Genomic DNA, 19,384 nt, shown 5'->3' with positions numbered 1-19,384 from the left:
TGTGAGCTGTAACATTAGTGGATTCTCCAGGACCAGTCCTGTGAATGATATTGACCATGGGTTCCTGCAACTCCTTGATACATCACTGAAAAGGGACTGTCAATTAACGCTCTGGCTTTCCATGTTCTTTGTCAAGGTCCTCTTCTCAGGCTCTCTATCACTAGTACAGTGTTACATCTATTCTCAAACTAACAAGACATGTGAACGTACCTACAAGGAAAAAGTCACACAAGCAGAAATGTAAAAGCAGTATTTTATGCCAAAAGAAATACAGGCCTACTCATGTCAACCTTTCACATATTATTCAATTGTGCACATTAATATATGTTGCTTGTATACAAACCTACAAATAAATGAAAAATGTCAGTACACAAATTCAGAACTAGATTCCTGTTGCAGTTTCAGAAAATGTAATACAACTTTGAACACATTAGTATAAATGTGACTTAGAACCATATTCCAAATTTGAATATGAAAGCATTAGTGCACACTTTAACATACATCTTTCTCGATTCTGAAGTATATACATTTTAATAGAGTGAAGATGGTTTTATCCAATCTATAAAGGCTACATTTCATTTTAGGAAGGTTAAGGCAGACAGTAGACATGACTTTTTAGTTCTACAGTAAATACACTTCAGTACTGAATGTAAATGCAACACTTTACATTAAGAGCGTTAGGACACACAAAGTATATAGTTGTAAGTGCACGTATTTTACGGTGCTCCAATCCCCCCTCTGATGGCGTATCAAGCCATCATATCGAGATATAGATCTCTTATCAGATGGACCAGTTAAAACCTCATACCCTTCTTCATAAATGCTCATCTGGACTCCTCCAGATGCTTCATGTCATCATAGTATCTGCTCTGCCTGCCTTCTAGTTCTATGTCTGCTCTTTTTCTCTCTCTTCCCATCTTCACTTGTGCACATTTGTATCCCTTATGGATTGGAAACAGAAATAATCCACAAAGAGCAATTATTAATAGGGGTCTCAAGATGCTTATAACAATCCCACTCCCTAAGTTTCCAAACTATCTTTCTACAGCAGAAAATCCATTCTCTATTGCTTCCCATGCACCTGTTGCGTCCAGTCCTTTCACATCTTCCATCAGATCAGCAATGCTCTTAGTATATTTCTTCAAGTCCTTCCTCTTGTACAGGATGTAAGTACAGCACTGCGGACCTTTTAACACCCTGCAGACTCCGGCCTGTTTTGCAAGGAGAACGTCTAATGCAAGTATGTTTTGCAAACCTTAGATCTAATAGCTACCACCTCAGTATTTATAACTAAAAATGCTCCAGCTCCAGCAACAATGCCAATCTTTCATGGCCGCGAAGCGCAGACTTAGAGAATTGAATGTACAATCCATGCTGTTGTATCCTGCCCGGATGCGAGTAATCTATAATTCCAAGTCCTACTTCTTTGACACCCCCGAGGCGGTCTTCGCATGGTCTGATGAGCTCCCACAGCTCCGAGCGAACTCTCCATCGGCCATAGACTCAGACTCCTCTCGAACCTCACGAACTCCGTGGCCATGACGCAATAAGTCCCAGAAGCGGGAAGGGCCGGGGTCGGATAGGGTGTCACCGAGCCCTGACCGACCGCCCTGATGGATTCGGACTGCTCCACGGACCAAATGGTGATCTGTAAGACATTGTATATGTTGGACTCTATGTCTGTAATGTCGTTCTCTGGGTGGGCGTGGGACCTTGACCATGGGCTGCTAGGCCAAGGATGTCTTGCACTCCCCGTTTTTCTTAGGTTAATAGGGTGGGGTGGGAACCTTTGGTGTGATATCGGGGGGCCCCCCGTTGGGGGTCCACTGCTCTATGCACCGCGACAGATGCTCCTTGTTCTTGGTAGTGTCAGTGGGGCGTGGGGGGTCATTCCTTCGGATATGTTAGTTTAATATGTTTTTATGGTTTTAGCACATGCAGACGATGTGTCACTTTTCATATTGTCTTCTATGCAGATCTCCTTGCTTTATTCAACTTCTACCTAGAACCCAATGCCATCCGGTGAAGTATACCCCCTCGGGGACTTAACGGTGGTCTCCTGGAATGTTCGGGATTGCTGAATAAGGTAAAACGTGGGGCTGTCTTGCGACAGGTAAAGAGATATGGGGCAGACATCCTGCTCCTACAAGAAACCCATTTATTGAGAACGAAAGCCCCATGCCTGGCTCGCTTCTACTTCTGTCACCACTACTATGCAGGGTGCACGATGGGCTCCAGGGGGGTGGCGGTTCTTATTCACCGCAGAGTCCAGTTTCAATACATGCAAAAACAACAGTTGATGGATAGAATGCAGAACAATGTCATACATTCACCCCAGTACAGAGATCTGGGCCTAAATCCATGGTTTTTTTGCTCACCATGCCATTCCAGTTTGAACCCAACCATATGCAAATCAGTCTTGACCCTGAGCCTCATGGGAACAGTCCAGCCAGAACTGCCAAGCCAGGTCCTCACTGGACTGGAAACAAGCATCTTAGGACCGGTTTTGGGGTTTCACCCCTCTTCAGCCAGGATAGCTTGATTCCAGTGGCATGGAGAGCACGGGACTCACGTCTGAGCATACCCGTCCCACTCGGGGTGGCAAATTAAAAACAACAGTTGATGGACAGAATGCATAACAATGTCATACATTCACCCCAGTACAGAGATCTGGGCCTAAATCCATCGTTTTTTTGCACGCCATTCCAGTTTGAACCCAACCATATGCAAATCAGTCTTGACCCTGTGCCTCATGGGAGCAGTCCAGCCTGAACTGCCAAGCCAGGTCCTCACTGGACTGGAAACAAGCATCCTAGGACCGGTTTCGGGGTTTCACCCCTCTTCAGCCAGGATAGCTTGATTCCAGTGGCATAGAGAGCACGGGACTCACGTCTGAGCATACCCGTCCCACTCGGGGTGACAAATGCAAAAACAACAGTTGATGGACAGAATGCAGAACAATGTCATACATTCACCCCAGTACAGAGATCTGGGCCTAAATCCATCGTTTTTTTGCTCGCCATTCCAGTTTGAACCCAACCATATGCAAATCAGTCTTGACCCTGTGCCTCATGGGAACAGTCCAGCCTGAACTGCCAAGCCAGGTCCTCACTGGACTGGAAACAAGCATCCTAGGACCGGTTTCGGGGTTTCACCCCTCTTCAGCCAGGATAGCTTGATTCCAGTGGCATGGAGAGCATGGGACTCACGTCTGAGCATACCCGTCCCACTCGGGGTGACAAATGCAAAAACAACAGTTGATGGACAGAATGCAGAACAATGTCATACATTCACCCCAGTACAGAGATCTGGGCCTAAATCCATCGTTTTTTTGCTCACCATGCCATTCCAGTTTGAAGCCAACCATATGCAAATCAGTCTTAGCATCCTAGGACCGGTTTCGGGGTTTCACCCCTCTTCAGCCAGGTTAGCTTGATTCCAGTGTCATGGAGAGCACGTGACTTACATCAAGATATTGCTTGGCAGTTCGGGCTGGACTGTTCCCATGAGGCCAAGACTGATTTGCATATGGTCATGTCTGAGCTGGGGTGGCGTGGTGAGCAAAATAATCGATGGATTAAACCCAGATCTGTGACTGGGTGTGAATGCTTTGCCAATGTGCAACATTCCGTCCATCATCTTGTGTGTTTTGCTGTTCGCCCTATGTGGGAAGGGTATGCCCAGACGTGGGTCCCGTGCTCACTACACCACTGGAGTCAAGCTATCCTGGCTGAAGAGGGGTGAAACCCCGAAACCGGTCCTAGGATGCTTGATTCCGGTCCAGGGAAGACATGGCTTAGCAGTTCGGGCTGGACTGTTCCCATGAGGCATAGGGTCAAGACTGATTTGCATATGGCCATGTCTGAACTGGGGTGGCGTGGTGAGCAAAATAACGATGGATTAAACCCAGATCTGTGGCTGGGGGTGAATGCTTTGCCAATGTGCAACATTCCGTCCATCATCTTGTGTGTTTTGCAGTTTCAATATATAGCACATAGGGCGGATCCCGGGGGCCGATTCCTTTTCATCACAGGCACGATATATGGCGAGCAGATCACCATTGGGGCATCTATGCCCCTCCACCATTAGGTGCTGCCTTTATTGAAAAGTTATTGGGGGTCTGGGGATCCCTCCCGACTGGTTTGACCCTGATGGGGGGCGACTGGAATGATACCATGGGGCCATTAGACCTACAATGCATTTTAGACTCCCCTCCACCACCGGGCCCAACCAAACTGTACACTTTGGCATCGACATTGGACTGGGCAGACAAATGGCACAAATTCCACCCTACTGAACGTGATTACACATATTTATCGACGGTCCACGGGTCACAGTCCCTATTTGATTTTTGTTGTCCCCGGGGTATTCCTCCATAGATTTTCGCAGGTACAGCATCGACCTTGCGGTCTGTCTGACCATTCCCCAGTCACGCTGCGCTTTCACACATGCTCACGCAGGCCCCCGTTCCACTGGAGAATGTCCCCTTGGCACCTCCGTAGTCCGGCCTATCAGGACATGCTCAATACAGCGATCACTACATATTTAATAGACAATGGCCCCTCGGCCCCCTCGAGCACCATCCTCTGGGAAGCCCTCAAGCCGACTGTCCGGGGCTATGAAATTCGCTATCACACACAGAAGAAACGTACGCGCTGCGAACAGCTTGATACCCTAGAAACGCGCCAAGCGACCCTATCTTCCCAACTCAGTGCCAACCCCTGCCCCATCCTTCTCCGCAATTTGCTCGTCGCACAACAAGTAGTACATCAATATCTCTTGGGCGAGGCCAAGGAGATCTGGGAGGCATCACAACATCGGATATATCAGTGGGGGGATAAGTCCAGTAAAATGCTCCACAGATTGTGCCAAGCAGATGGCGCCCCGGCCGTCACACCTACTATTTGGGGTTCAGACGGGTCCCTGTACACGTCACCCACGGGAGTAGCGGACAAATTTGCGAGGCACTTCACATCCCTATATGCTCAGAAGGAGAAGATCTCTTCCGAACTTATAGCAGGGTTCCTTGCGTACATCCCGCCTCGCCGGCTCCCCGACTCTGTCTGGGAGCACCTGGAGGCTCCAATTACACTGGAAGAATTGACTGGCACCCTCAGTGCGATGCAACCGGGTCGTGCCCCGTGTCCCAATGGGTTCCCCATGGAATTCTTCCGATCCCACATGACTATATTGGGGCCTCCCTTTTTGGCGACTATTGCGGACGCAAATGACCAGGGTAGTCTACCAAGCGACTGGCGACATGCAGAAATAGTGCTTTTTCTCAAACCTGGCCGACCCCCCCGAAGACCCGTCTTCCTATCGCCCCCTCTCCCTTATTAATTTCAACCCAAATTACTGGGGAAGGTCCTGGCCGACCGCCTTAGGGGGTGTACCACTGATCTGATTCACCCTGACCAGTCGGGCTTCATGCCGCAGAGGGCCACTAGACATAACATCAGATAAGTCCATAATGCCATTGCTGTGGCCCCTACCTTAGGCCGACCTGCTGCCCTGCTGTTAGCCGATATTGACAAGGCATTCGACTCATTAAGCTGGGTCTATGTTTTTCAGTTGCCCAAGGCAGTCAACTTTGGACCCTGTTTTTTGGCATATATACGCCTGTTGTACACAAACTTGATGGCATCTGTTCGAATCGCGGGACACCGCTCTCGCCCTTTTCTGATCCAGCGGGGTACCTGCCAGGACTGCCCATTATCTACATTGTTGTTCGCCCTGGCAGTCGAGCCCCTGGCGGCCTGGGTCAGAAGTGACCCGGTGCTCAGGGGGTTCGATTGGTCCCGCTCAAGGTCAGATCGTATAGCTTTACACGCTGATGACGTTCTCTTTTTTATGACTGACCCGTGGTCCTCTGGACCCCGTATATTAGAAATTCTTAGGGTATTTGGTGGCACCACAGGCCTCCACGCCAATCCTGCTAAATCCATCCTCTTCTCAGTGTGTGGACATCAAGGCCACGAATCATGGGCTGCGCAGCTCTCCCGGGCCACAGATGGGTTCAAATATTTGGGGATCTACATGCCACAAGATTTCATGGACATATAATATCACCCCATTGTTGATTAGCCTTAAGAACCAAACGACGATATGGTCTGCTCTCCCTTTATCCCTCTTTGAGCGCTCGGCCATTTTTAAGATGGTTTCCCTGCCCCGGATTTTATACCGCCTCCAAAATTTCCCTTACCCCATCCCTCGTGCCTGGTTTGCACAAGTAAATGCAATACAAAACAATTTCCTCTGGGGCTTTGGAGCTGTTCGTGTGGCGCTCCGCACTTGCACACAATCCACATATTGTGGAGGGATCGCGGCAGCTGATATTTATTCATATTATGTTGTATCTCACATCCTTGTCATCAATGAACTGTGGTACAATTCTCCCCAAGACGCCGCTATGGAACAGGTACCCCTACTCCATTTATTATATAGCTACACAAGGCTAGACCATCTACCGCCAGCCGGCAGACAAGCCATACAGTTATGGCGGGCTAAGACCAGTCAAATGGGATGGAAGGGGAGACTTACTCAACAAACTTCCCTGTGGCATGGTATATGTCTCAGAACTGCTACCGCACTGAGAGGGTTCTGGGGATGGGACCTGGTGGGGATTTCGACCCTTGGAGATGTTATGTGTGGCGCTATTTTAAAATCATTCCAACAATTAGACAGATTTTGGCCTCCACAAGTCACAATTTTATACATTTTTACAGCTCCGACACGCACTCTCCCCCCAGATCCGTAATATGGAGACTCTCCCCGAGTTCCAGCCCTTGGAGGGTCGCCTGCTAATGGGGTACCTCGGACTACATAAAATCAGGCAAATATATCAAACACTGACGACACTCACCCCCACTACTCTTGACAAAATCCGACTGGCCTAGCAGGCAGATATTCCTGACTTGACGGATGACGATTGGGCCGAAGCGATAGCCAGCCCAAGGGGCACGGCTGTCTCCACACGCTACAGGCTCATCCAGTTCAAATATTTATATATAATTTATTACACTAGGGTATGACTGTGGCGAATGGGGGTCATTCAGTCCCCAGTGTGTCTGCGGTGTGGCAGAGAGGATGGGTCCTTTTTCCATACGGTGTGGACCTGCACAGCCCTGCAGCCCTTTTGGAAGAGGGTTCGGTCATGTCTTAATGAGGTGCTGGGGTGGGTGCTCCCACTGGACCAACGGCTGTTTCTATTGCATTCCACAGACGACATTGGGGGGAACCGTTACAAACAGCATCTATTGTTCCTTGCCCTCACTACTGCCAAGAGAGACATAGCGAAGGGTAGGAAGGCATCATCTCCTCTGACTATAGGCAAATGGAAGACCGAATTAGATAAGTGTATGGGAGCTGAGATCGCAGTCTTTGAGGCTAGGGGCTGACCCAGGAAACATCATAAGATATGGACACGATGGGCGTCATATCGTGGAATCGACTTGCCCTCCCTGCCTGAGGAGGACCCATGAGTGGTATCCTCTAATCCCTGCTATGAGCCACCCCAAATTATAGTGTTTGATTTGTAGTGAGGACGGGGTTTTATGTACACACATTGCTAGGTTAGCATAAGCGTCTTAGAAGCTAAACGCCATCTTGCCACTTTGCTGCTTTTGCACACTACACTGCAGGTAGCTGTTATTACAAGTAAAACGGCTTGCTTGCTTTTTCTTCACATGAGAACGGTCTGTTGTTCACATCCCTAGACGTGCACCGCGACCTTAGTCTGAACACTGTGTGCAGAAGCCGTCAAGGTCAAATAACAATGTATGCTGTTGAATTCAGGTTGATCGGCCCACGCTCTAGACACAACACGCACACAGCTGCAAATATCTGAAACTCGGGTGCCTTTAATATTGCATTTTGCATGCATGATTCAGACACTTGGAGAAAATCTTTCTAGATACAGAGAGCAGAGCTGATCCTGTGATGTGATTCACCTACGCTGATCTTTGAGGTATGGGGTTCCCCATTCAAACCTAGAGACCTTCTATTAGTTTATAAAACTTGTTTACTAGCCAAGGGAGGGTGGTTCACAAAGTATTATAGGACTTATTTTCCACTATCATTTTTAATATGATTTCTCCCTTCATTTTCTATGGTATTGTAACAATGCTGATGGTTTTATTTTTAATCATTTGTCTGCTTATATTAGCCAAAGTACTGCACCTTAGAGCACGTAGTTAAAAATAAACATTTTAAACTTTTCAGTGTCTCTGATTACTCTTGTTGTGGACTGATATGAGAATCAAAACGAAAATGTGTTTCTGATTCCCACCATTCCTGAGAGTACTCTAAGTCGCTTGTTCTGGGTTGTCTAATCATTGGAGCTTCGAGATGATACGGAGAACGAGTGAGACACTGATGCAAGTCGGATAGGGGTTCTGGGTACTGAGGTGAGTTTTTTGGTACACCACAATTCACTGAGGTCCTGGTTTCCTGTGCATAGTTCTGTGCATGAGCAGAATCCCTGCAACATGGCGCACCCAACGTTTTGGTCTTATGATTGAGACGCCTTAGTAGTGCTTATATTTGTCCACAACACCCTCACTCTTGTTTCCGGTTGACGGGAGTGATGGTTTAAACCTACTTAAATAATTAATATATATGTTCTCTCAAGCTTGACAATTAAAAGGTTTCATTTTAAATTATACTCTTTTGTGCTACAGTTAATATAGATTGTTTTTCTTCTCTGTATCCTTATGGCTGAAGTAGCTATTGCAGCGCATAGTCGCGTGCCTCTCTGGCGTCACTTGACGCAGTTCGGGATGTCTGACGATGGGATGTCTATTATCTTTGTAGTGAGTGCATATGCATCGTTTCCCTATGAGCTGTTTTACTCTTGGGTTACTTTGCCGAAGGTGAATGCGGATGATAAGATGTTTCACACATACACTCCTTCGGCAATCCCAGCAAATTTCATTACAAGATCGGAGGCTACATTATGCATTATTCCTTTAATGCAGTCCAAACAGCCGCTTACATCACAATATTAAAAGGGTCCAGAATAGAACAATAGCAACACATGAAAGGCATGAGCCATCAACAATCTGCCTCTTTTAAATGCGGCTCCAAGCAGATAAGTTAATTTTCCTTCATTACCATTATTCATTTTTATCTCTATTTTGAAGTTCTCTTGTGTGTGGCTTAACCTCACCCCCCCTTCCTACTGCCTCTATACCGATCTCCAACTTACGGAGATCTCCCTGCACCCCCTTCCCTAGTCCCATCCTTGCGTCACTGACCAGATTAACCTGCCTTTTCTTTCAGTTTATGTACTATTTCTAATGTTTGAATATATATATAAAGATTTTTAGATGTTTAATCGAACCTTAATATTTTCTTTTTTGTGTAAACGATTATTCTTCAATATCATCCTTGTTCTATTTCCCATGCCATAATGAGCTTACCTAATGTCTTCATTTAACTCCAGTTTTTCACCTCTTTCCACCGATGCAGGCTGCGCACTCCAACATGGCTGTGCATCGCTACCTTTTAGCATTTCGGATTTCATCCACAAGTAGTTATTATTTTACAAACTTATTCATTAAAAAAAAGGGAGTTTTAGCAGGAAATCCTCATTTAACTGGCCTTTTCAACATTCTATAACAAAATTAATTATAATAAGAGAGGAATTATTCTCTTGACATTCCTTCATCTATAAACCTTGTCACTATTAAGGGAAATCCTCCCTAATTATCTTTCATTAAAGGGCTTTACCACTTTTTACAAGTTAACATTTTCTATATACCGTGTCTGACTCTGACTCAGACAAGGCTTCTGCCCCTACTCCTAATATAGACAACGAAGCCCTGCAAAAAATCCTTCATAAGGAATTGAGGTCCTGCATGTTGGAGACCTTAAGTCAGATCATGTCCTCTAAAAGGTCACTCCCTGATGAGGACGAAATCTCAGAAATTCCAAACCCCTACTCTGACAAGATCACTGAATTAAGGGGTAAAAGACTTAAGAAAAGTAAAAACATTGATAAGAGCCATATAGGAGGTCCAAGCACCTCATCAATTCAGAAAGGTCTTAGCACCTCAACTTCTAATGGAGGTCCTCACACTTCGAACTCCCAAAGTGTCCCTAGCGGCATGACTTATCTGGGTGTCCTTAGCAGCACGAAACATCTGGGTGTCCCTAGCAGCACAAAATATCAAAAGGCTCTTTACAATATGGGAGATAACGAATCTAATGATATTGAATCTTCAGACACCTCCTGATGAGTATGTCCTTGATCATGATGAAGATGATCAAGAATTTTACAATCCATAAGAGGAACTCCCATCATCCTTGGGGAAATACGTCTCCACTTTCACCGCCCTGGACAAGGCACAGCAAAATATGCGCAGAGTTTTCAACCCTAACCTTTTTGGCGGGCCAGAAGACGGGGCCTCTCTTCCGGCCACTTCAATCAAAGGCCATTTCCAATATTCGGTGGTTTCGGAAGAGGGTATCAGAGGAACTCCCATCATCCTCTAAGGACATTATCCTTGACCCCTTAGGGGAAGAAATGTTTTCCCCATTAAATGTGAAACACCCAAGAAGTTACGAGTGGTTCCCTCAGGACCACGTCGCAAAAGTCATTAAAAAATGGATAAGAAACCTCTTAGAAAGGGACACTCGCAACATCCTTAGAGCTGAATGCTCTAGACCTTCTACTGAGGATAAAAGCTGCTATACCCCCAATTTGGACCCTGAACTCATTAAATTCCTATTAAAACTTGGAAGTGATCCAAGAAAAGGGATGGAAAAATCCCTGAAAGGGTTCCAAGACCGTCTTCTCGACGTACTGGGACCATTAGCCAGAATCCTAGATTCCGCAGAAGACAGCCACATCAATGGCACCCCTCTCAACGCAAATCTCATCAGGGGATGAAGCTAGAGAGCATTAAATCTACTGGGTAATGCCAACGCTAGCATTAATGCAGAAATACAAGGAATCGTTTTAACTAAAATAAATCCAAAACTAACTGACATGGTGGATAAAGAACCCTCGCAAAACCCTAAAGGTTTACTCTTTGGAGAAGACCCCATTAAATCCTTGGGGAAATACGTCTCAACTTTCACCGCCCTGGACAAGGCACAGCAAAATATGCGCAGCGTTTTCAACCCTAACCTTTTTGGGCGGGCCAGAAGACGGGGCTTCTCTTCCGGCCGCTTCAATCAAAGGCCATTTTCAAGATCTGTGGTTACGGAAGAGGGTATCAGCAGTACAACGTGCCTCAATTTTACCCCCAGAGAAATAGAGGCCAACGCATCAGAGAAATTAGATCCCTTGGAACCTTCATCTCAAACAACCCTGCAAGTGAGAACTCTCTTCCCTGTCCCTTCTCCTTCTTTACCCCAAAAAGTGGGTGGCAGACTCAAATACTTCCTTCACAATTGGAGATTGATCACTCAAGATCCTTGGTTCTTAAACACTGTCAATGGGTTTATGATAGATTTGACTCACATACCTTTACAAACTTCTTTCCCGAGAGACATTCATATCTCTCCAGAGCAACAAAAAATAATAGAGGAGGAGATATCCTCTATGCTTCAAAAAGGAGCCATAATAGAGGTCGCATTAGAAACTTTAAGATTTATAAGCACACTCTTTCTTGTAAAAAAGAAAGACAAAGTTTGGAGACCTGTCATAAACTTAAGAGAACTGAACAAATATTTGGTTTACAGACACTTCAAGATGGAGGGCATCCATCTCTTGAGGAATTTACTTCTGGAGGGAGACTGGCTAGTCAAACTGGACCTAAAGGATGCTTACTTCACCATTCTGATTGGCCGAATCCCACCAACCCTTTCTTCAATTTGTCTGGAAAATCACCTTTACCAATTTCAGGCTCTTCCCTTTGGACTCTCCTCTGCCCCTTGGTGCTTCACCAAGGTCATGAGAGCTGTTGCCTCATCTTTAAGAATAAGGGGCATTCGTTTAATCATTTACTTAGATGACATTCATATAATGTCTCAAGATCCTTCACAACTAGCCAAAGACCTGAAGACTGTGATGGATCTCCTAGAAAGTTTAGGATTCATCATAAACAAAGAAAAATCAATTCTCTCCCCTTTCAGATCTCTGGAGTTCCTAGGTGTCACAGTAGATACATTGAAATGTGTCCTTTTAGTACCTTTCAAAAAGATTACCAAAATCAGGAAGGAAATAAGACACGTCCTGAAACAGCAAGACTTATCTCTTAGAGAGCTAGCCAGACTTCTGGGTCTCCTCTCCTCCTCCATCCAAGCCATCTTTCCCGGTCCCCTCAACTATCGGGCCCTCCAAAGGGTAAAGGCGAGAGCCCTAAAATCTGGCCTATGGTACGGAGATCGGATCTGTCTGGATCAAGAAGCCAAATCAGCATTAGCCTAGTGGCTCGAGAACCTAGACGCGTGGAACGGAAAAGCAATCTTTGGTTCAAAACCAGAGTTTGTTTTAGAATCAGATGTGAACCTTCATGGCTGGGGAGCTTGCCTTCTCAATCAGAACACTGCTGGTATCTGGTCACAAGAGGAATCATCTCACCACATAAATTATTTAGAAGTAATAGCTGGGCTTTACGCCCTACTGAGCTTCAAACACTCTCCAGGGGAGGTCCGTCATTCTAAAGATGGACAACATATCCGCGGTAGCCTATATAAATCGTCTGGGAGGCACCAAATCTGCGGACCTCTTAAATCTAGGAAAGAAACTTGGATGTTCTGTCTGGAACACAAGATCGCTCTCAAAGCAGAATACCTTCTGGGGAAATCGAACATCTCTGCAGTCTGGAACTCAAGATTCCTGTTGGATCACAGCAATTGGAAACTGAATGTTTCCGTGTTCAGTACCCTAAACAAGATCTGGGGCCCTCTCGAGTGTTAGACTTATTTGCAAGCAGACTAACCTTTCAACTGGAGAACAACTTCAGCTGGATGCCCGACCTGGGTGCTCTAGCAGTCAACGCCTTACTACAATCTTGGAAAGGAGCCAAGGTGTACGCATTCCCTGCCTTTGCCATGATTCAGAGAGTTCTTCAGATAGTGAGACAGGATCAGTGCTTCCTTGTCCTAATAACTCCCTTTTGGCAATCCTAAGCCTGGTTCCCCACCACTCTAGAACTAGCTTGCAACCCCCCTTCTGAATTCCGACCCTAGAGAATCTTCTTGCAGATGTAGATGGAGGAGTTCACCCCCTAATTCAGAACAGGAGTTTAACCGTTCTTGCCTGGAGAGTGTGAGGAGATCCAATGAAATCTCAGGACTTTCGGCGACGGCTGCAACTCTCCTCAGAGAGTCTTGGGCCCCAGGCACTCACTACAGATATAACAACATGTGGAGAATCTGGGTACGTTGGTGCCTGGAAAGGAACCTGGATTCCTTGGAAGCACCTATTGTTGACATAGTTAACTTCTTCGTTAAACAATTTGATAAAGGCCTCAGCTATAGAACTATCAATTGCTACAGATCGGCTATTTCTGCTGGTCATGTCCTTGTCAATGGTAAAACGGTAGGTAAAAATGTCATTGTTTGTAGAGTGATGAAAAGCATTCGTTTAAGAAGTCCTCCTAAACCTAAATATGAAAGTGTTTGGGATGTCAAACTAATCCTTGATCTTTTCAATAACTGGCCTGTTAATACTCTCCTCAATAGAAAAACACCTTTCCTAATCTCATGCAGAGGGGTCTCTGATGTCAAAGCCCTGGAGATTACGAATAGATTTTATAACATGTTTGGAATCAAATTTGAGATTTATATGCACAAAGATAGTACCGTACTGGGAGGCAGTGGTGGGGACAATCACAGAGGTCACAGAGAAACATGTCCCACTTGAGCCTAAATGTTGCCTTCTTAATGTCTGGGGTCCAACAGACCTTAAACACGCCGAACGCCGGTGGGTGACTACAGGCATGATAATAGCTAAACGAAACATAGCGCAACAATGGGGAGTAGGGACTGTACTGATGCTACGGAACTGGTGTAATGATATGGAAATGATCATGGTAACGGAGAAGGCCACATTTACCAATAGGAAATGTCCCAAAATAATGGGAAAGAGTGTGGGGTAAATGGAACATATATAGGGGAAACATCTGCACCCCTCCAGTGGAGGACAGCGACTCGGACGAAGACGTGTGATACTAGTGGAAGCTTGTGTGCGCAAAAGTAAAAACATGTATTAATTGACTGTAACTGTGTAACATCAAGCAGTGAAATTGTAAGTACAGATCAATGTTATTCAACAAAATGTTTTAATAGAAAAAAAAAAAAAAACAAGGTAAACAGGTGAAGGAAAACTGGGAGGAAGAGAAACTGGAAAAAGAGGTACTGAGAAACAGAGGCAGCAACATAAAAGGGTAACTGACAGAGAGCATTACAAGATGGATCAATAAAATAAGTTCAAAAGGACATACAATAAAATGCATTACGTTCCTGTAAAAAAATTAAAAAATGAGATTTATAGAAGAACAAAGACTATGTCTGATTCAATATTTTACCCACGTTTTGATTTATGTCCAAAACTCTGCTTTGTGGACTGCATGACAGAGTATGATCGCAGAATGTTTGCTCTTCGCCCTCAGGATGTTAACCAATTACTTATATCCTTTGTTAAACCCCACAAAGGCATAACCTCGACCTCTATTGCTAGATGGGTTAAGACTGTTATGAGTTTAGCAGGTATTGACTTAAAGAAATTTCAAACTCACTCCCTTAGATGGGTGCTATGGCTAGTCAATCTCTCTGGTCTGGAGATATTCTCAAAGCTGCTGACTGGTCAAATGCTAGCACCTTTGCACGTCATTATTGCAAGCCTATTGAACATATGTCTGATGTTTCACAAAGCTACCAACATGCATAATGTAGCCTCCGTTCTTGTAATGAAATAGCGATTCTCATATTACCATGACTAGAGAATCTGGATTTCATTAAAGACACGGAGGCTGCCATTATCCCTCCCATCCCACCCCTTGGTGGTCTTACAATGATTTAATGCTGTTTTTGTTACAGTTTATGACTGTACTTTTTATTAACAGTACTTGTTTCATCTCTTGTTCCTTTTAGCTTGATAAGCTTGACTCTATTTTTTACATTCAAGAGAGATTTACTTCTTTCTCTTTTCAGGTAACGCTCCTTAACTGTGTGTCATCTAGCCTTTGGTTTTTCCTTCGTTCTTCGTTCTTCCTTCTCCTTCATCCTGCTCATCAGAAGATCGTTTTGATGTTTCAAGTTTCATGAACTTATTTTTCTCCACATTTAAAAGAGGCAGATTGTTGATGGCTCATGGCTTTCATGTGTTGCTATTGTTCTATTCTGGAACCTTTTAATATTGTGATATAAGCGGCTGCTTGGACTGCATTAAAGGAATAATGCATAATGTCAGCCCCCGTGTCTTTAATGAAATCGAGATTCACTAGTCATGGTAATATGAGAATCGCAGTTATACGCCGTATAGGAAGCAGGAAATTCCTATATCCGCTTGGCAGCATCGTATTTGGTTCAATGGCGCCCTCCCCAACACCATTACACTGGTTTGTTTGGATCCCTTGTCCATTCCAGGGGCCACTTGGCCAGTCTTGGCCGGGTTTACACCACATCCACGTTATTTGCAAGCCCCGCTGGATGACTTACGTCAACTCCATACCGCCTTGATTACGGTACATAGGGCTTTAATGCAATACGTCTCTCGCAATGTCCAGGTAGGGGCACCTGGAGTTGCGGCGCCACCAGCTGTCCCAGCTGGGATTACTATTAGTCCAAAAGGTACATTGATGACCCATTTTTAATTTGGAAAGGATCTCGTCAAGAACTTGAAAACAACATCTTCATCTTAAACACTTACAATGATCGAATAAAATTCACACATTCCATTGATGAGAAATCTATTGCATTTTTGGATGTAAAAGTAAAATTAGAACAGAACCAAATCAGCACTCAAGTCCATACAAAAAAGACAGACAAAAATTCTAGTCTATTATTTCAAAGTTTTCATCCAGAGCCTCTCAAAAAACACTTACCCACTTCTCAGTACATCAGAATTAAACGTATTACATCCAACAACGAAGATTTGCAAGTAACCCTTAAGGAGCAAACTGCCAAATATCGACAAAGAGGTTATCCTGAAAGCGTTTTAAAACATCTTTGGAAAAAGTGTCATTGCAATCACGAGATGATTTACTTCAAGAACGAACATCAACTAAAAAGAAAAAGACTGTATGTGTCCTGAAATATTCCACAGAGTCGCTAAAGATCAAAAGAGCCATAAACAAACATTGGAGAATAATACAAATGGAACCAGATCTGAAAGATTTATATGATGACAAGATAACATTTGCATTTCAACGCTCTAAAAATTTGAAAGAAATATTGAATACTCCAAAGAAAACCATTATGAAATGGCGTGGAATGCTTCAATGTCAAAACTGCACACATTGCGGCAATGTTATCGCTGGGAATAAATTCACTCACCCCACAAAAGGTTATCAAATTGATCTAAACCACACCAGCACTTGTGATACGGCCAATTGTATTTATGCCATCAAATGCCCTTGCGGCAAAATATATGTGGGTCAAACTGAGCGGAAAGTGAAAATCTGCATCACAGAACATAAAAGTAACATCAGATTGAAGAATCCCAAATCAACCGTGGCATGTCACTGGATTGAAGCTCGACATCAAATATCTCAACTACGCTTTACAATATTAGAGACGCTCACACAACGCCGAGACCAGGATCCTATGAAACAGAGGTTAAGAACAGAATATTTTTGGATCAGAAAATTGAACTGTTCCCATCCTATTGGGCTAAATGACTGAATTGAGTACTCGTGCTTTCTATAACATGTTCCAGAGACACTGCATTGGCTGAAGGAATCCTCTGGACCCAATACCATTTGTATTTATTTCCTTTGTATTCACTTACTCAGATTTCATTTTATTTTCTTTTATTTCACTTTCGTATATTTGATTTCTAGTTTGCACTTAAGATTTGGAGCTCTGTGCACTTCATTAGGTTACCACAGACTTGTTCATATTCTGGTAAGCTTGTTTTTAGTTCACATCACACAGGTCAACTTTATTAGTCAGGTAATGTTGACATTAACGTGCATTTTTAGGTGTAGCCGTCGTCTTCCCGATCACGTGGGACAGACGTCGTTGAGTGATACAGCAGGATTGGTTCTCCTGCTAACATATCATCGTACTCAGTTTACCCTCATCACGTGGCGATGACCACAACACATCACATGATCATTAGCATTCGTTTTTTAAATCGCTACTGAATTGGCGCGCAAATCGAATTCTGGTAACAGAGCGTGATTCAACGGCAACAGAGACCCGTCGGTCCTCAGTAAGTTGTTTTGTAGAAATGTTTATAGACGCTTGCAATAGAATGGAATGAAGGCTATACGCTTAAAGCTTTCTTGAATTTAGATTCGCGCCACGAATGTTTGTAAGGTTTGACATTTGTAATACTCAGGTCTTTGGACAGAATCTTGTGTCTGTTTAATGAATGTTAGATATGAACATGTTTGCTCTTGCACACGTTATAGCGCGTTTATCCTTAAGACATCTTACAGGTAGTTTTACGCTGACGCCTTATGATATTGACCAGTTTTTGCAATTCATTATCGTTTCGACAACTCTACACCTGTAGAATCATGTTTATTTTTAGATTTCTTCTTTATGTTTTGGATGCATATCATGTTTATCATTCATCGAATTGTGCAGTGAACTTAATGGTCCCGTTTCATTCATTTTTTATAGACCCCTGAAGAAGGGTCAGATTTGATTGACCCGAAATGCATTGGGTGGATGTTTAACGTTGAAAACAAAGAATGAATTGCTTCATAAGAAGATAATTATGCATGCAACATTCGGTTGATTCATGAATTTCTGAAGTTTAATCAATGGAGAAATCATTTTCAAAATCAATAAATAGAAATATGTGAAGAAACCTTAGTGTTTCATTGAATATAGTGCGCACTTGTTTGGTGGGAAGGTGACACTCCCCACAATATTCTCTACATTACTATTAGTCCCGTCATGGTTAATTCGGTAATGGGCAAGCGCCCCCAGAATAAGGATATGCCTTATTGGCTTGCTGAGAAATTTGACCAGCTGGAAGCAGTATTTCCTAATTCTACTCCTGTGGAAAAACACAGGATCCTTACCATTAGTTTGCAGAAAGACTTGGTCCCAGAGGTAAATGATTGTCAGAACTGGGGTAAAGTGTTTGCAGCAGTCTACTCGAAGTGCTTCGGCACACCGTCTATGACTGTACTGCCCTCCGTGATCAAGCGTGTTCAAGATCAACACAGTCCGGAGGCAGCGATCGACTTAGGAATGAGGCTTGTCGGTGTGTTCGACGTAGTTGCTGATCTCATCCTTGCTAACGTCAAGGGATATGCGGATAACTTTCAGGTGTCGAATGAACTGCGCCTCGTCGCCGACGTCAATAAACTCCGACAGTTACCGAAAATTATTGCAGAGGCTTATAAGACCATTGGCCGCAATAGTTTGGGGCTTAAGCCTTTTGCAAAAACAATAGCGCAACCGCAAACTCAGACGGTTGCGCCTCCTAAAGACGACCGTCCAGCTTTTCCTAAACAAAATTGGAAAACTAAAAAACAGGGGAAGCAGCAACAGAAACAGGGGTCTCGTCCCACGTCACCAGTACAAGTGACTACTGAACGCACATATTAATTGCGCGATCGCACTAGAATTAGGTCTCCTGATAGATTTCAGGTTCCTGAACAACGTTCTCCTCGTTCTTCACAGGAAAAATCGGTCTCACAGTCCGGTGGAGGAGAACGTGGCAAAGGTTGGGGTGCCCAACAAGGACGTGAGCAGCCCCGCCCGGCTGACGGTAAAGACAAGCAAGAAGAGTTTGCACGTCAGCGACCCCCGTTTCAGAAAAAGAAAGTTGCTGCACTAACAGCGAGGTATGCCACAGATAGTGAGAACGCAGCTTTGGAACCTGACATGGGCACTAACGCTGCTCGACAGCGCTGCGGAAGTTACAATAGTGCGGCAAGCACTGCGTCCATATCTGAAGGCGACAGCAACTAATACATTCATTACTGTAGAAACTGCTGACACTAGAGTGGCTCCCCCTGACAGACTATATGACATAGCCCTTTTAATTGAAGGTGACATACAACGCACCATAAAAGGGATTTTTGGGGAAAATCTAACCTCTACATATGACATTCTGTTAGCGGAGGCAGACTGGCCCCCAGCTTTCATTTTGGCAGCTCCCAGAGGGGAGGAGGTAATCCTCCAGTCTTTCGTGCACACTGTGACGAAGGAGCAAGCTCAGAACTTTGCAGAAGAGTGGGCACAGGTGCTTGCTCCGGCGTTGTACCGTACTCAGGTTGGATGGGATAAATTGTCACCTAGCCAT

This window comes from Triturus cristatus, chromosome 4_1 (assembly GCF_964204655.1).
Source record: "Triturus cristatus chromosome 4_1, aTriCri1.1, whole genome shotgun sequence".
NCBI lineage: Eukaryota > Metazoa > Chordata > Amphibia > Caudata > Salamandridae > Triturus > Triturus cristatus.
Note: the sequence above shows the minus strand (reverse complement) of the source record.